Source organism: Felis catus, chromosome B2 (assembly GCF_018350175.1).
Source record: "Felis catus isolate Fca126 chromosome B2, F.catus_Fca126_mat1.0, whole genome shotgun sequence".
In the NCBI taxonomy this organism is placed as follows: Eukaryota; Metazoa; Chordata; class Mammalia; order Carnivora; family Felidae; genus Felis; species Felis catus.
In genome coordinates this window covers 73,369,772-73,381,390 of record NC_058372.1, presented here as the reverse complement: position 1 = coordinate 73,381,390, position 11,619 = coordinate 73,369,772, and positions in this window count along the sequence as shown.

Sequence of the window (11,619 nt, the reverse complement as noted above, 5' to 3'; positions counted from 1 at the left end):
AATTTTGAAAAACATGTCCATCGGCATGAGCTTGAAAACTCCTAATACTTCAAGACTTTTCTATGCAACTGTGATGTCATTGAAGTGTGTGATTTTTTAGATACTGTATAATAACAACTGTAAATGACCAATGCATAATATTATAAAATCATACATGAGAAAAAGATCCATTCAAAATGCAAGATATACCAATGGGTTTTAGTGTAACAGAATATGAAAAGTTCATTGATAATATCAGATTTCACACTGCAACTAATTTGTAAGAAATTACTACTAGTTGACTTTGAGTAGAATGGTAATTCTCTGAAAGGTTATTAGAATCAAATTTCCCTTTTCTATATACATATCTATATGGGGATAGATTTTCATATATACTTCAACCAAAGTAACATATCCCAGCAGATTAAACATAGATGTAAATATGAGAATCCAGCTTTCTTCTGTTAATCCAGACATTAAAGAGATTCATATGGGAAAAGTGTAAAAAAAAAAGTCACTCTTCTCACTAAATTGTATTTGGCTTTAAAACAATTATTTTTATAAAGACACGTTTAATTTCCAATAAATTAAATATTGATATATACAACAGACACAACAAAAGGTCTTTGGGGTCTCTAATTTTTAAGAGTTTAGAGTCTAGAACTAAAAAATATGTAAACCTCTGTTTTTGGAGAAACAAAACCCCGTGAGAGAAGAGTTTACCTGCTCCTAAAGACTGGTAGAGGGAAGATATTTGTGTGGGAAGTCAATGAAATGAAGGTAATAACATGGCACAGCAGGGTGGCGGATCAGGGCCAGCCAGCAAAATGGGTTAGATTGTCTATGTTTTATTTTAGTTTAGTAAGGAAACTTTTCCTAAAGTGATTTTTAAAGCAATCGTACTAGCTTGTTCTCTCTTTCAAGACATTTTGTTTTTATAAAATTACAGCCTGGAAAACACACTATGTGTTTAGTCTGAGTAGGTAGCCTGAGCTGTTTGTTAAATACCAGATCTCAGATTTGTGGCTGTTCCTCAAAAATAACTACACGACACCGGCAATTAAATTTATGTATCATTTTGATTATTTATACTTTAGTGAATCAAAGGAGGTAAATAGTGGTCTGCAGCTGAGCACTTTCATCAGCATTTTTCAGCAAGCCTTTTAGATTCTCTCCATTATGAAGCTGGATACAACACACAATCTTCCCATTGAACAATCTGGAGGGAACTATCACCCATGCTACTTCCATCCCAACATCTTCCCATTTCTGGAGTTGGGTGTTGCTGCATTGCAAATGTGCCCTTTTGAACCATGGAGGACAAGCATGTTTGGTCTCAACTATTTTCACAATGTTCCATCTTTTACTAATGATATTGTTGATCATTCAGCATTAGGGCTTCTTTAGCTCTGCATCTCAGGGTCCCATGGTATCATATGTAAATACAATATTGCACTGAATTGGATAAGCAGTCAATGGCCTGGTAGGTTCTCTTTCACTGATGCTCCTGCTCCAGCTGTTTTGACTCTTCAGGTGATGAACATGTCTTTAATTCAGACTTGCTGAATAAACGGTATGGGTAACTTCCAACTTGCCCTAGAAGATAATCTTCAGTGACTAGGAACTGTGCATTAGATGGAAGTGAACTAAATCACTTCCAAAGTCCCTTCCCACATTTAACATTTGATGGCTCCTGGATTGCTCTGCCCATTAAATGAAAAATAGTTAAATGACGGCGGACGGAAACATTTAAAACAACTGGGGGTGATTGTATTTAGCCTGAGCCTCCTCATCTGCAAGACTGAAGTGGGGGAAGCTTGGCTTTTCTCAGTGTAAGAGAGCTAATGAACATCCACCTCAGGACATGCCACATAATAAATTTAGACCATAACACTGCTTGTCATATCTAAAAAGGAAGAAGTAATCTGCATTTTGAAGCAGACTATGGGAACAATCAGGTATTTTGGAGGATCTCTGAGTAACTGGTTTGAACTAATGGAGATAATCCTCATGGGGCTTGGAAACTGCAAAATTAACCAAGAAATAATTTAGGTTTAAGAAAGGAGTTAGATTGCATGTTAAAAAAAAAAAGTGTCTGGGGTGCCTGGGTGGCTCAGTTGGTTAACCATCCGACTTCAGCTCAGGTCATGATCTCACGGTCCGTGAGTTCGAGTCCCGCGTCCGGCTATGTGCTGACGACAGCTCAGAGCCTGGAGCCTGTTTCAGATTCTGTGTCTCCCTCTCTCTCTGACCTTCCCCCCATTCATGCTGTCTCCCTCTGTCTCAAAAATAAATAAAGGTTAAAAAAAATTTAAAAAAAGTGTTTTTAAATCTGTCTATAGATCTTTGTCATCAATAACAGGAAAAACCTCCTTTATATGACTAAAAAAGTATGTTTAGTATCACTGGTAATTCTGTACAATTAGGAAAAGCTGGTGGTCTGTGTTGAGAAAAGTTTTGAGGCTGAGCTTGGATCAGAGGGAAAAATATGTCTGAGTAATAATTGTAATAATAATAATCGTAGTTAATTCTTCCTTTAGTTTGTGCTGAGTATTATTATTCCCACTTTATTCATGAACTGAGTGTAGACAGTTTAAATAATTTTCCAGAAATACATGATGGAGTTGGGATTCAAATACTAAATCCTTCTGAAAGACTACTATTCGCTATGACACTGTGGATAAATTATTACTTCTTAGGACCTTCACCTTCTCATTTCTAAAAAGTTTTGGACTGCATTGCTTTATAAACTCCCTTTCAACTTAAATGTACTTTTGTCTCTGAACAGTCCATTCGAATGCCTCATACTCTGGCAATCTTGCCCTCCTTTCAATCCCTGGAATATTTATCATCATTTGGCCATTCATTGCTATGCTGGGAATTGCACTGCTGCTTACATTATCCTTTTATGCATTTACATCCTGTTACTCCACATACATAGGAAATGCTTTGAGAGGAGGGATGCTTCCATGTCCCCCCACAGTGACTAACATAGTATCTTGCACATGGTAAAGTTAATAAACATTGATCAGTTGTTTGATATGACCCAGGCCAACATATTATATTATATTATATTATATTATATTATATTATATTATATTATATTATATTAAAGTTGGGCCTAGTATTGCCACAGACAAAGGGGGCAATAATATGGTCATTTCTGAGTCAGTATTACCTGAGGTATGTTAGATTTAGTGATCTAGAGTTGAAGGTGCACTCTATACCAGAGCCGATGCTCCCTGCCCTTCTGACCGTTATGAATGACTGTTTATCTTTTTGCCTTCATCAACAGCAACTATTTATTTAGCAGCCTGACTTAAGACATTCCGAATATATACTCAATGAAGGCTTTCTTTCACTATTATTTTTCTGTGGAGGGTAAAATGCTGTCTTGTTTTTCCAGTTCTCCTCCTAAGTGTGATGATTTAGATGTTCCTGCTGTTAACTGGCCGCTTTTCCATTTCCTTCTAGCATTGAGTGCCCCACACTTCTCCACAGAAGCCACTAATGAGCTTCTTGCCTTTCAGTCCCAGCCCCCACCCCAACCCAGTTCATTAATAGCATAGAATTTCAGCAATGCCAGATATTCTGGACCTTATCTTTTCTCTTTCTTTCTATTGCAACAAACAAACAAACAAACAAACAAAGGAAAACTTTTATTTGCTGAAGTCACTAACTCAGTCTTGTCTGCTTTAAGACCCTAAAATTGAATTTATGCAAGAAGCTTGGAATCAGCTTTTCAATCGGGCTGAAAGCTTACAGATTTGACCTCAACTTTCCAAATGAGTATGCCTTCCCCATTTTTTTTCCCCTCTTCCCATGTTCAGTCTTTTTCAATGGTACTTCATGCTTCTAAGTGTGCTTCTTCCTTCTTCTTAATTAATATTGACCAAGTTCCCAAGTATATGAGGAACAATTCTAGGGACTGTGTGGATGGAACATAGAAATGAAAATGTTCCTGCCCCATCCCTTCTGCTTGACTTCTGGCTCTAAATGATGCCATTCATTCTACCCGCCTGCTGGCCCCTTACACAACTTTCTCTCATTCAGACAGTGCCAAAGAGCATCAATGCCCTTTTGTCCTGCTTCTCTTATAGCCTTGTAGCAGCACAGAGCACAACAGAACTGTCAGCAGCACAAATCCCATTCCTGTCAAACCTGCTCTGCCTCCTGTCCTCTGATGAACCAGCAGTCTTCACAGCTGTGTCTTCCCAGAGTGGATTTCTGAATACAAGTCCTGACGTTTCTCCTCTCATGTTCTTCCTCAGTGCTTCTTAGAGAGGCTAAGCCGGATAGAGAGCCACACCTGTGCCTCTCAGTGGCTAACTCCACTTGTTGGTCTCTGCCTCCAGGTTCTCACATACCACACCTCAGTGGAAATTGTGGTATAATTTTGCCGTCTTCTTGATGTCTTTTTTTTTTTCTGCTTCTGTCTCAGGGCTCACAAATTTCTGTACCTCATAAATGCATAGAGATAAGTGCAAAGAAAAATGAATATATTTCTGCCTCCTTCAAGCATGCATAAGTCATCACTCCAATGTTCATAAACACATGTTGAGTCTGCCTCAGTGCTCTTGCCCAGACATGGATGATGTTTTATTTTCCCTTCTTTGAAAAATTCTAAGTTTCATCTCTTGTGAAATTGTCTTGGACTTCACTCCAGATTCAAGTCCAACGTGCGTGAAGTCATACAGATGAGTGAAATCTGTTCCCAGAATCCGTGAGGTAACAGCAAGCTTTTCCCAGCCTTCCCGGACATCTCCCCGTCTGATCAACAGTGGGAAGTTATAAGTGGTAGCTTTTCATACCATTACATTAATTATGCAGGGTGGAAGCATTTGTAAGCTTTCTGTAAAAAGACAGAAAACTAGAGATTATAATTCTTTTATGTTTGTGAGGTACTCCTCACTGCTCTACTTGCAGTTACAGATTTTTTTTTTCCTTCTAAATGTTCCACTCTGAATTTTGGAAACTTGGATGTAGGAGTTAACCCAGAATTCACTAATGGGGATTAGTCCTTATTTGAGACTTCAGACAGATAACTTTTTTTTTCTTATCACTGAAGCATGTTCATGAATGGTTTCCTTGCCTTTATTTTCCTAAACAGTTATAGAAAGTTCATTCCATTTTGCTGAATACAATACTCTTCAAAATTTTACAACACAAACATACAACTTACTTATCTCCTGGATATTATCTAATATACCATGGAGAGATGAGAGCTTTCCCCAAGGCCTTCCCTTCCATGAACTTTTGTGAATTTATTGCTGGGCCTCTGGTATCTCCAATTCCATCTCTAACGACTTCAGCTACATTCTCAATGCATCTTCAGTATCTATGGAGTATTTACTATATGTCAGATCTGTGCTAGGGATAAGAAGATAACTAAGAAATGGCTCTACTCCAGTGAAACTCGGGTTCAGAGGTAAGATGGGGAGGGAAGACATGGAAAGTGGTGACACGTACACAGTTTGTTACAATATAATGTGCTCAATTTTATAAAAGGAAATTTTGTGGGGTACCCCCATGAGAACGTTTTTAACTCTGCCAGGGGAGTCTATTGGGAAAAAAGGCTTCGCTTAGGATATTGGAGTTGGTTTTGAAAAATGGGAAACAATGCACCACAACCTGGACAGGAGAAGAGATTTCAGACAGGGAAGTTAATGTTGTCAAATGCTTAGTGGCCATGAATAGGCCAGACTGACTTGAAGAAGGTAAGAAAATTGATACAGGAGGAGTATAAGGTCTATGAGCAGAGAATCTACAGTATTTGACTAGCTTCCCTTTGTCATGTAAATAATTATAGATTATTCTGCTTTACTGAATTTACAGGCACAGCTTGAAGATGGGTAAGACTGGATATACCTACTGCCCTTGTCATTCTTTTGCTTAGTACCAACACTCTCAAAATAGTTAAGAAGTAAGTTAACTGATATTCCCCTTCTCAAACATTGACTCTGGTTAATCTCCTAGAGCTCTTTATCTTGATGTAGATAAACCCAGGCCTTCCTCTTAATTATCAGTTCAGTGGTTGAGTAATCAGACTATCAATGTCTCCCCTATTTGTATCAGCTCCCTGCCTCACTGTCAGGAATCATGAGCTGCTCCTTTCCAGATAGAGTTGTTGTGTGCCAGCTTTGAATACCAATTTAGAGATCCATAATTTATTTTACTTCCAAAAAGGTACGGTACTTTTAGCAAAAAGTGACTATTGGTACTGACATGTATTATATATTTTCCCCCTTTATTGGAAAATTATACTTTTACAAGTCACCTGATCAGTCACTGAATGAGTGACCATGGGATGGGGCTGGGGAGAGAAGTCTTACATGGACTTTAACAGGTCTTTTCAGGGTTTATCTGGGATCTTAATAGATAATGTGACACCAACATTACTTTTGGTAATGCAAAATGATATCCCCGCCTCTGGTAATGTAAAAACCAAACGTGAAGTTTGTGCATTTTGGTTTATGTTTATTCCTTGCCTGAAATTTCAAAAAGTGTGTAAGAATTGCTAGGAAATATATTGTATTTGAGGAATTGCAATCAGAAAGAAGGGGAGGTGACAAAGAAAAACAAAGAAAGAATGTGAGGAAGAGGAAAGAGGACAGGAGAGGTGGGGCGAGGTGGGGGTTGGTGTTCTCTCTGTATGGGTCTAGACACAGGTGCCACGTGATTTGATATTAAATGTCAATAGCTGGGAGAAGACAGAAGATCTGCAGATAGACAGCCAGGAAGGAATGGAGTAGAAATCTTTTTTGCTGAAAGCAGTGTGCATCACTTGTGCAAATTTCCCTTGGGATTGTAGCCTTCCCTTTCATGAACTTCTCACTCCTGTTATTTCTAGTTCCGGACCATCTGATCAGAGACTACCGGAATTTCCAGCTCTCTAGGCACTAATTTTAGGGGCTGAAACAGCAACCCCTCTGCAGCTCCTACCACAACTGCCACTGCCCTGCTGGGCTGTGGGGTTGTGCCAGCCCAGGCACTCTTGCCCAGGAAATGGAAGGTGGCATTTAAGTGGCACTTAGGACTCTCCTAACCAATCCTAAAGACTCTGAATCAGGCCAATTCTAAATTAAGCTTTCTTGGGTAAATGAATAAGGACTCAAGAAACCTCAGAGTGGAAAAAAAGAGATATGAAAAGTCGTACCTCCGACGTATTTCTACTAACCCCCAGTTTTGACAGGTATTAACATGATTCAGTGTTTCTATGACTTATCTTTATGCTTGTGATATTTTAGTGTTCCAGTTATAAAAATGTAACTCAATCAAGTCTCAATATTTAAAAGATTCAAATGATGATATCATAGATTTGGAAGAGGGCTTTTTTTTTCTTTAACTTACAAGGAAACTGAGGCTCAAGGAAAGCAAGTGCTCTGAACCAAGTTGCATAGCTGGCAAAGAAGAATGAAAAACCAAACCTCTTGGTATAGGATAGAATATGCTTGCCTTCAGAATCAGTTTTCTAGGATATTCACCAAAAGGACAGAAAAATAGGCTTACTTTTATATCACAGTATTTTTTAAGTCTTTCATAAAGTAATTCTGGAGTGGCTACTTGCAGTCTTTATTTTGTTCATCTAAAGGTAAATTGCCTGGTGTCTCCCAAAACTTTACCCAGACCCAGTGCTATGAAAGAAAGCTGGTAGAAGTCTATGGCTCAGATGCTCTGTCTTGACCTCAGAACAATTACTTACCCTGAACAAAATGCACACTAAGGGATGCCAGTGCCTACTGTTCTGGAAAAGGACAACGTTTGCCTTAGGATTTATACCCAGATTTCCACAATGCACTCAGACTCAGCACTGGGTCACTGGGCTGAAGCTCTGCACTGAAGCCAAGTGGTGTTTAAACCACCAGACTGAGAGCTTGTGTAGCATGGGCCATAGCCATGCTCTAAAATGTGACTCAACTGTGGTTTGAGATTTGTCTGTGTGGGGTACTGGAAAGAATGCTGCTTTGGGTTGGGCACACTAAATTCTAGTCCCTGCTTGGCCTCTAATCAGGTGGTCCAGAATAAATCCTGTAAATCCTGAGCATTTGTTACTCATCTATGAAATATCTCTGTCTTTTCTATATATAGAGTTGTTCCCACTGGGAAATGAGTTAACACAAATGAAAAGTACTTATAAATGTAATGGGTTAAAAGATGTAGATTACTGTCAATGTTTATAATTCCTAATATTTGAATTGTATTAAAACAGTTAAGCCTTTGTTTGAGTATATGTAGTCAAATGTCTCCTAAAAGACTTCCTATGTTAAAATACAAAGCGAAGGATCAAAGCCAAAGTCTCTTGACACACGATGCTGCAGAGGAAGATATCCTGGTTTGTCCTGTGCCTTTCAGAATAAATATATTAAATATTGTACATTTACATAATCAGACTGGGGAAGATGTGTCAATAAACTGAAGGCTCTTGGGATGTATTCACATTCTGTGTATTATTGTTTCTAAAAGCCTCTTTCCTTTTGGACTCATTCTCTTACTAGATCTTTATTTCTCAGCAAGCTCCATAACACTAATTTCAAAATTAAAGCTAAAGAAATATTTCCTTCTTTTGCATCTTTTCCCCCCCAGTAATTCTGCTCTTTATGTTCTGTCAAGTATTATCAATAAATTCATTCATTCATTCAACTAATATTTATTAAAACCTATTGTGCACCATTACCACTCTGGGGATAGATTAATGAACAAAACAGACATATTGCCCTGTCATAGTCATCATATTTTGCATTTATATGATATTTCTATATCTCTCAATTTGTTTTTTTTTATATCAAATTTATTGTCAAATTGGTTTCCATACAACACCCAGTGCTCATCCCAACAGGTACCCTCCTCAATGCCCATCACTCACTTTCCCCTCCCCCCCCACCTCCCATCAACCCTCAGTTTGTTCTCAGTATTTAAGAGTCTCTTATGGTTTGCCTCCTTCCCTCTCTGTAACTTTTTTTTTTCCCCTTCCCCTCTGCCCTGGTCTTCTGTTGAGTTTCTCAGGATCCACATATGATATATCTCTCAATTTGTACTGTAGAATCTTTTAATGCATTTAAGTGACCAACTTCTGATGATCAATGTTCCCTCCTACTTGTCTACCTCCACTTCCATCCTAGAACTTTGTGGTTCTAGCTCTACTCACCCACTCTTTTCTCTCTCCAAAATCAGCTTTTGAACTTTTTTCAAGGTAAAAGCTATTAGATAATCCATCTTTGGATGATATTAGCCAAAGATGAGCAGTTCCAACATAATTATTTATCTATGAGATTCATAGCCTTCTACTTTGAATGTCATACTAATCACTAGCCCCAGAGCATGCTTAAAGTCTTAATCCTCCTAGCTCACTTAGCATTGCTGCATAAAGTTTATAGCATTTGTTAAATAGTCCATTGTGCACTTAGGTTACCTAACATTACTTGGGCCCTTAGTGAGCAAAACAAAATCCATATTTGTCTTTGTTGAAAACATAATCATGTCGGGGCCCCTGGGTGGCTAAGTCAGTTAAGCGTCCAACTTCGGCTCGGGTCATGATCTCACTGCTTGTGGGTTCGAGCCTCATGTGGGGCTCTGTGGTGAGCAGCCTGCAGTCTGCTTCAGATTCTGTGTCTCCCTGTCTCTCTGCCCCTCTCCCATTCATGCTCTCTCTGTCTCTCAGAAATAAACATTAAAAAAAAAAAAAACACCTAAAAAAACTACACAATGGTCTCTCCATTGCTATTTGAAACTTTAAGTCTTTAGAAGACACTTCTATTCTCAGTCCAACCCGGTATTTGCTCTCAGTCAGTGGCTTCTCCTTCCACCACTTCTCATCCCCTGTCCAGTCTTACTCTCGTGCAAACCTTTCGCCACACCACATGCATCTGGAAGAACATTTCTGAACCCCAAGTCCATTTGTGGCAATCTAACTTCTTAAAGGCTCCTCATTAGTCTTGTGATAAAGCAGTTGAAACTCTTTAACTCAGTTCTCAAAGTCCTACACAATCTGACCCCTAATAATGTCCTATCTCTCCACTCTGTGTTCTCATCATGTCTTTTCATGCCTCAGAGTCTGTGAACATGTTTTCCTCTTCCTGGATTACTTTTTTCTCTCCTCTACCAACACAATATTCAGATCGTTCCAATTACCCTCCATTGTCTGACTTTGGCATCACTTTGTCCAAACAACAGCAGCAACAACACAGCACTAACTGTTCCCCAGGTCTTTCTGTGGGCTCTCATCAGTATTGACCTCCCCCTATTTTTACCTTCACCTATTACATCGTATTCTAATTATCTGGTTATTTCTCCATTTTACTATCTAAAGTATAAAGCATAAAGCTAGGAACATCACCTATTTTATGCTCTGTTATGATTCTAGTATTCAGCTCAGACTCTGGCTCTTAGTAGATGCTCAATAGTTATTTACAGAATATGTGAATGTGATTTAGTTTCCGTATACACTGTTCTCTTTAAGACTACCATTAGGCTCTTAATCTATGACGTATCCAATGCTTCTTTTCCACTTCTACCCAGTAATTCTGGCACCATCGATGGTTCCTTTAAAAGCTCTTTTTCTGCACTGATAAAAATGAAGCCGCCCTCTCTGCTATTTATGGATGTATCTTACACAATAGATTCCTTGTGCTGTTTAAGTTCTCAATATGGGCACAGCTTTTGTTGCAAACTTCTGCTTACCTTTTTTCCTCAGGGATCTTATCTATTTTCATGGTTACAACAACCATCTGTGCTTAGATGTCTTCAAAATTCCTGGCCTACCCCATAATACTCACTTGAGCTCAAGCTCTTCTCCATTGGATATCTCCACCAGGGTCCTCTTCTCCTGAAGCTTAACAGTTCTGAATCTATGCTTATCTTTTTTTTGGCTCCAAACAGCTTTCTCTCAACATAGCCACATATTTATCAACATTCCTAATCATTTAGGAATTCAAATCATTCAAAATTCAAAATCATTTTAGATCGCTCTTTCTCCTTTTTATTGATATTAGATATACACTCAGATCAATGAATTATTTCTCTGATATGTTATTTGATTCTTCAGTTACCTCCCATTTGAATTCCATTATCACAGTTTAAACCCCATGCTTCCTACCTAAGTTACCTTCTTTAAATATCTCAAATCTACTATTGGTCCATGTATATCCCATAGACATTCCTATATTTGCATATTCTTTCTATCTTAGAACATCCCTCTCTTACTGTTCTGTTTACCTGAGTTCTACCCTCTTCTAAATGTTCAGTATAGAACTATACTTCATTATAAACATTCCCCAGTTGTACCAATCTAAAGAATCTCTCTCATAAGATATGATGATACTTAACTTATTTACTATGTTTTACCAATTAACATACAGTGTAATGAATATGTGTTTAAATATATACATTTCCAATTTAGTTCTCTGATCCAATTCAGGACTGGGATTGCAAAGCAGATTTGAGTGATATTAGAAAAGGTCTTTTTCTAGGGTAACAAATTTAGATTTGAATCAGAACTATTTTAAGACAGTTAATCTAGTGTCAGTGTGATCCAGGTAGATGTGTGTGTGTGTGTAATGGAGAGGAAAAGGTGAAAAGGAGGAAGGGGAGCCTGAATGGAGAGGGAAAACACAAGAGAGGCCAGTTAGAAGGCTTGATAGTAGT